This window comes from Phalaenopsis equestris, unplaced genomic scaffold (assembly GCF_001263595.1).
Source record: "Phalaenopsis equestris unplaced genomic scaffold, ASM126359v1 Scaffold000538, whole genome shotgun sequence".
Classification (NCBI taxonomy): Eukaryota; Viridiplantae; Streptophyta; class Magnoliopsida; order Asparagales; family Orchidaceae; genus Phalaenopsis; species Phalaenopsis equestris.
In genome coordinates, this window is record NW_018164978.1 from 30,247 (window position 1) to 36,904 (window position 6,658).

Genomic DNA, 6,658 nt, shown 5'->3' on the forward strand with positions numbered 1-6,658 from the left:
TCCATGGTACATACTGATCTAGGGCTCCATGGTACATACTGATCTATCCCCAGTGGGACATATGGCTCATCCATCATAAAATCTGAAGTTTGAGACCCATCGGTGCTCCAATGTACTGAAACACATGTACTGAAACACTGTAAATGTAGAACATTTCAATCCGAGCATTCTACAAATGCGCTCATGGCTGATGTCCCGATAGGTATTTCAACATTGCACGTCGGGCAACCCTTGCAAAAAACATCTGAAATTGAAAGTGTATCTGACTCTGTCATGAGTCCTGGTTCTTCATCCGTGGTGGGTAGGCTAGCAGAAGTTTCTTTTAGATCTGGGTCACAAATATGACCCTCAGGAAAAGGGGTGAGCAAGTTTTTCATCTCTCTATGACGTCTGTATTTTTTGTCGTAGAAAAGCCCTCTGCTTCTTGCGGTTGGCATTCTTGTGTTGCGTCCTGCGAATCAAAGTAATTGGCAGTCATTCGTTGGTGGTGGCTACTAGGCCTCCGACTGGTGTAGCTACCGTGGAGGGCAGACGGCTGGGCCCTTCCATCGGATCTTGCTCTATTATTAAGTGCTTGCCTTTGTATGATACATTATCTTTAGAAGTCACCCTTAGTAGTGAAGGCAATCCCTCTTTCTCTTTGCAGCTGACTACATCCATGAGAGGACCATCCATGAAGCTGACTACATCCATGAGAGGACCTTCGTAGTCCATGTCAACCAAGTTAAAATCCATTGGTACCGCCTTGTTACCGCCTTGTGGCGCCATTTCCTCATTTAGTGCGAGGCTCTAGCCATCCTTGAAAGCAAAGTTCAGCCTCTGTTCCAATATTTTTCTGCAGACAAAAGGAAGAACAACTGTGGGCCAAAACTTGTCATGAAGAAGAACAAAATAAAGTATTTTATTGAAGTGAATTTTAGCTTATTTTAGTGAAATAAATCATTTACTTATGTATGAGCTTTGTTAAATTTTTTTGGAACATTATACTCAAAAGTGGAAAGGAGAAAATTTCAAATTTAAAATTTCTTTCTCTAAATTTTCATTATATTGAGGTTAATTACAAAATTTGGACCCGGTCATAGACATTCGGCCAAAGAGATAACCTCAAAACAATCAAAGTTTCAAAATTTCAAAGCAAGCAGAGGCAAGCAGCATCAGGTTGCGTAATAGGTTTTCATAGGTTTTCAAATATCGTCGTTTTCAAATATCGTCCATTTATTGGTAACATAGGTCTTTCGCCTTGGAAGTCCACTAACTGGTAGGCTCCTCCTATGTAGACTTTTTTAACGACAAATGGTCCCTCGCAAGTCGGCTCTAATTTTCCACCTATTTTGAGGCGTGCAAGAATAAGCATTTTGAGCAAAAGTACAAGGTCACAAACTTTGAATGTCCTTGGGCAGACCAATTTATCATTGGATTGTACCATCTTCGCCTGGTAAAGCTCCGAATGTTGTTGTGCTTCTAGTCATTTTCCCTCGAGACTTTCCAGTTCTTCAAGTCTAAGTTTTTCACTTTCTTCCATTGTGAGTTGATTGGCAACGACGACTCTGATAGATGGTGTCTGGATTTCTAGCGGTAGCACGGCCTCGGCTCGGTACACTAGCATATAGAGTGTACACTGAGTGAGAATCTTCAAAGTCATCCGGTAGGCCCACAAGGCTTCTAATAGTTTTTTGTGCCAATCCCTTTTATTTTCATCCAGTGTTTTCTTTAAAATTTGTACCAGTGTCTTGTTGAAGGCTTCGGCCAGACCATTTGCTTTGAGAGAGTAAATCGTAGAGTATCTCCAATCTATCTCATGTCTTTTGACAAAATTATTGATTTTTGTGCTTCTGAAATCTGTCCCTTTGTCGGAAATTATTCTTCGCGGTACTCCAAAACGGTAGAAAATTTGGCTTTTGAAACGGTAGAAAATTTGGCGGGTGTCGTGGCGGCAGTAGTTTTAGACTTCTTGCAGGTAGGGAAGTCTTGAAGGCAGTCAAACTGAGTTTTGCAGATGGTTCTTGTATTTTAAGAGTGGCAATCTTCATTACTACAAATGTGGCTTTCCCGAGGATGACCTCGAGATCTCAAATTTGGCTCGGTAGTTGATGGTAGGAACAAGATTATGAGCTTTGTGGCTCCTTATTGGCTTGTCGGCAAGCTGCACAAAAAGGTCAGCGTTGGGAGGCCATTGCAATAGGCTTGAAAATAGAAAGTTTTGGGGCTAGCTATATGGCCAAAAACCTCATAATTTTTAGTGGAAGCACTGAAAGTAGAGGTTGATCTGTAGACTGGCGGGTCTTAATTTATGGGTATCTTCAAAATTTTTTTTAAGGAAAAGTGTAAAATTTAATTAATATAAGAAAATTTCAAAGCGCGCGCAGCAAAACACGATTTGGTTTAATTTACAGAATAACAAATCAAATTTGAAGGAAGATGTAAAAAATTTTAGGACTCGGTGCGGGACCCATTTAGTGACAGACAATGCCAAGGTGGAACTAGTCCACCGACACACTTATTGAGGGTTTAGCCCCACATGAAAATTTAAAGAGTCCTTAATGGCCTTCTGAACCACCCCTTTGCTCAATGATGGTTGAATAGCTAGTCCTGAAGACCAAAGAGTTGACCGTACTTTCCCAAGACAGAAATGGGTCATGTATGCCAACAGAAGAAGGTTACTTTGGTCCAAGAGGGACATGGGCATATTATCGATGGTGTGAAGATAATATTTCTTGATTTGTATGGAGAGAAAAGCTTGTCCCCAGCAGAGTCGCCAAAAACTGTCAGCGCTATTTTTGGTTGGAGTTGCCCATAAGAAGCTGTCGGTCACCGGAATCAAAATTCCGTTGCCCGCTTCGGAAGGACGCTGAAGTTTAGAAAAGTATTGAATCAAACTGAGCCAATATTTTTCATAGTTTAAATGAAAGAGCATTTTACCTCAAATCCTGTATCTATCCCGAAGGATAAAAACAAGAATATGAGGATGAGGCTCTATCAAATAAACTAAAGAACATATGACCTCCGTCTGGTTTACGAAACCTTTATATTTGTCAACAAGTTCCCTTACTTAACATAAAGAATTAAATAGGGTTTATTAAGCTCGGTTAGGACAAGCTTCCTACAAGGGCAAGCCCCTATAGTTAATTACATCTTAAATGACCAAAGTCACTTAAGAAGACTCTCAATAAAAATCCGAAAATATTATCTTCAAAGAGTTTCAAAGAGTATGACTTTTCAATGAGATCGGACGTAGAGGTTTGAAAGGGGAATGACTCAAATTTGGAACATCTTGTTCTAGAGTCCAAAGAAGGAAGATCTAGGGGATGTCATCGATCTAGTGGTGAACCCCGGTGACTTCCCAAGCTATCCTAATGTTTGGCTTCAATTTTGAGGAGAAATATTTAGGTGTTTCATCCTGCCAATTTTATTAGTTAGGGCTTAAATTCGTGTGAAACTATCACACAAATAGCCTGGAAGATGTGAGGATTTAGGTCTTGACAAACGACAACCTCTATTCCCTAAGACGAGTTAGGGCTTATATTCTATAGTAGGGCTATACAAAGGCCTAAAGATAAGGTGAGGATTTATGTTGCATAAGCAAGCAACCTCGAAGTCCTATAGCTTTATTGTTTAAGTCTAAGGAAGGAAGACAGGTTTAGCTGGGAAAGACGGGTTTTGCTATTGAAGAGGGTCGTGCTGCCCACTATGCCAGCTCCAAGCTTCTTGCCGCGACGAGTTTGAGTTTTCTAGTGTGTTCAAGTTATAATGTTAAATTAGGTGGCCTTATGGTTGAAGTTCTTTAAATTTTATGGGGGCATGTTAAAGTTGATTATAGCGACACCGATTATGATCCTACGGTTCACTCGTTCCAGCACCACTATTTTCTATTAGATTCACTTAGTCCAAATGAATTTTCTAAACTGAACTTAATGAGTTCCATAATTTCATTTAGAATGTGAGAAGCCTCATTAGCAACCGTAGGTTACCTGCTCCGAGGAATTCCCGATGATCCGATAGAGACGTCTTAATTTAATTGCAATTGTAGTTTTGTGTGATGTTTTGTGTTAAACTTTGACTTGTTTTATATTTTGAATGTTGTGGCGGTGAGTTTTATCTTGGTTGATTTTAGTTTTAGTTTTGGTTTTGGTTTTTGTTTTGGTTTTGATTTTGTGGCTATTTCGATAGTTATAGTTTTCATGCAGAGTGACTACATTGTTTACCATGTAAGTTTGCATGTATAAAAGCACAGTATGAAAGTACAAGAAAGACAACGCTGAAAACTGTAAAAGCGTACCTAGCGTGTCTTCTCGTTCCACCACCTGAAACTCAAAAGACTTGTTAAGGCAATTTATATGAGACAGGGAAGTAAAATTTTGACGACCTATCTAACCCTAGGTCATATCTTGGTGGGTGCTTAGGAATTTAATTAAAGATGATGTTGGCAAGCAAGATATTAAGTTTAGTAGATTTCTGAGGTACCCAACAGATCTAGAGAAAGAAGCATGTTCGTGCTACTCTCTCGATGCTTGGAGAAAATTCCTGAGTTCTTTTAAACTTATTATGTTGCTTAATAATTCATCCTATAAAATACCATAATGCTCCATGAACATTGATGTCTCAATTATCCCTAAGAGTAAGGAAGAGTAATTATCCCTAAGAGTAAGGTAATTATCATATGTAATTTAATTTTAAAAATTATGTGGGTGAAGACCCTTAAAGAGGCAAGTTAGTGTTATTGGAACACTTAGCCAATTTTTAGTTATAATTAGGCTTGTAGTGTTTGAAAGACGTTTTAAATTTAAATGATGTTTACTCTTCTAATCCTTATTTAAATGAAACTTTATTTAGCCTAAGTCGCTACTAAACCCTTAAGACCTAGGTGAGTATCTTAATTAGTTTTGAAAAAAATTAAGTTTTAGGTGGTCATAATTCATGATTTGAATTTTATTTGATTAGTTATTGACTTCAAAAGTCTTACCCCAAAGTCCTGGGTTCATTTTATTTTAATAAACTTTCAAATTTTAATAATTTAGAAATTTATTAACCTATTATTTCAATTAAGAAAGTGAGGTTGCTTTCTACCAATTAACGCCTTATGTTTCAGACATCCAAATTAAGATCATAGGTTGCCCATTTCCATCTTCAAACTAAGCCTAAATATTAATTAAGGCTAAATTTCAAAAATTACACATTTTCCCCTAAGGCTCTAACACTTCATGATTTGTCAAATTCAATTGAAATGACTTTGACATTTTTATGCTACCTCATTCATGGGTCAATTAAGACATCAGAGTAGAAGATGTGAATTTTCAAGATTAAATTTATTTTATATAATTATTTTCATTCAAAAATAAGATTTTTCAAAAAAATTCCTAATTCGACCAAGGTAAATCCTATTCCCTTGAAATTTTAACTTCCAAATTTCATGATTTTTTGAATTTCATCTGAATTTTAAGAATTATAGTAAATTTTGGGGTAATTATTAAATTGAATTTTAAGAATTATTTTAAGTTTTGGAGTATTTATCAAATATAAAATTTTATAAATGAGGAAAATTAAGTTTTACATCAGGTCAAAGAACTCAGAGAAGAAGATTTTATATTTTTTTTTAAATTTTATTTGATTTATTCAAATTATTTTAGTGAAAACTCATTTTTAGCCTTTAAAAAATTATTTTTAAACTTTGAAATTAAGTTTCTTTATTTAGAAAAATAGGAAATATATTCTAATTTTTCCTAACTTAAAATTCAATATCTTTGTTTAGAAAATCAGGAAATATATTTCAATTGTTCCTAAGTTCTTTACGAAACAATTTAGAACATTTCCATGAATTTAATTATTTTTGTGATTTTTATGAATTTTGTAATTTTTATATATTTAAAATGGGCTAAATATCAAGTTTTTATTTTAAATATCATTTTACTTTTAGAAAATACCCCTAATTATATAGAACTCAAAAGACTAAGTTTTATAATTTTTCAAGTTATATTTTGATTTTTAAAAATCATTTTTATGCCAAAAGTATTATTTAACTTCAAAAATCAATTTAAGTTACCAAATGAACTTAGAATGTTTTGAAATTTTCATGATGAGTTCTCTGGATCCTAAAAAATAGTGGAGCTTAAAAATCAAGTCATTTTGTTGTTTGAATTTTTCAAAATTTATTATCTTAGTGATTGAGGGTTTGTAAAGATTAGGTGTATTTTAAATGACTTGGCTCATGAGAAATTTGGCTCATGAGAAATTTTCTTTTAAATGACTTGGCTCATGAGAAATTTTCTCAAGGGTTCTCTGGCCATATTAAACCTTATAACATTTTCTTGGATTTTTGTAAGAAACATGCTAATTTCCATGATTATTTTAAGTAAATTATGAACATAAACTTGAAAAATATGATTCTCTGTCTAAGGACCTCCTCTGACTTTGGAAAAATCACAGAATGTTCCCCTTGACGGATGCTACAACATGCCAAAAATTCAAGCTATGGTGATAAGTCTACACGAATGGAGAATCAAAAGATTCAAATCAGTGTTTAATAAATTAAAAATAAAATATGCATCACATAGACTTAAAATTATTTTCGCATTATTCTCCTCTATTCACTGAGTAAAAGGGTATTTTTATTTATTTTTTTTCTATTTTTCTACACCAACATATGAATTTTTTAATTTAGGGG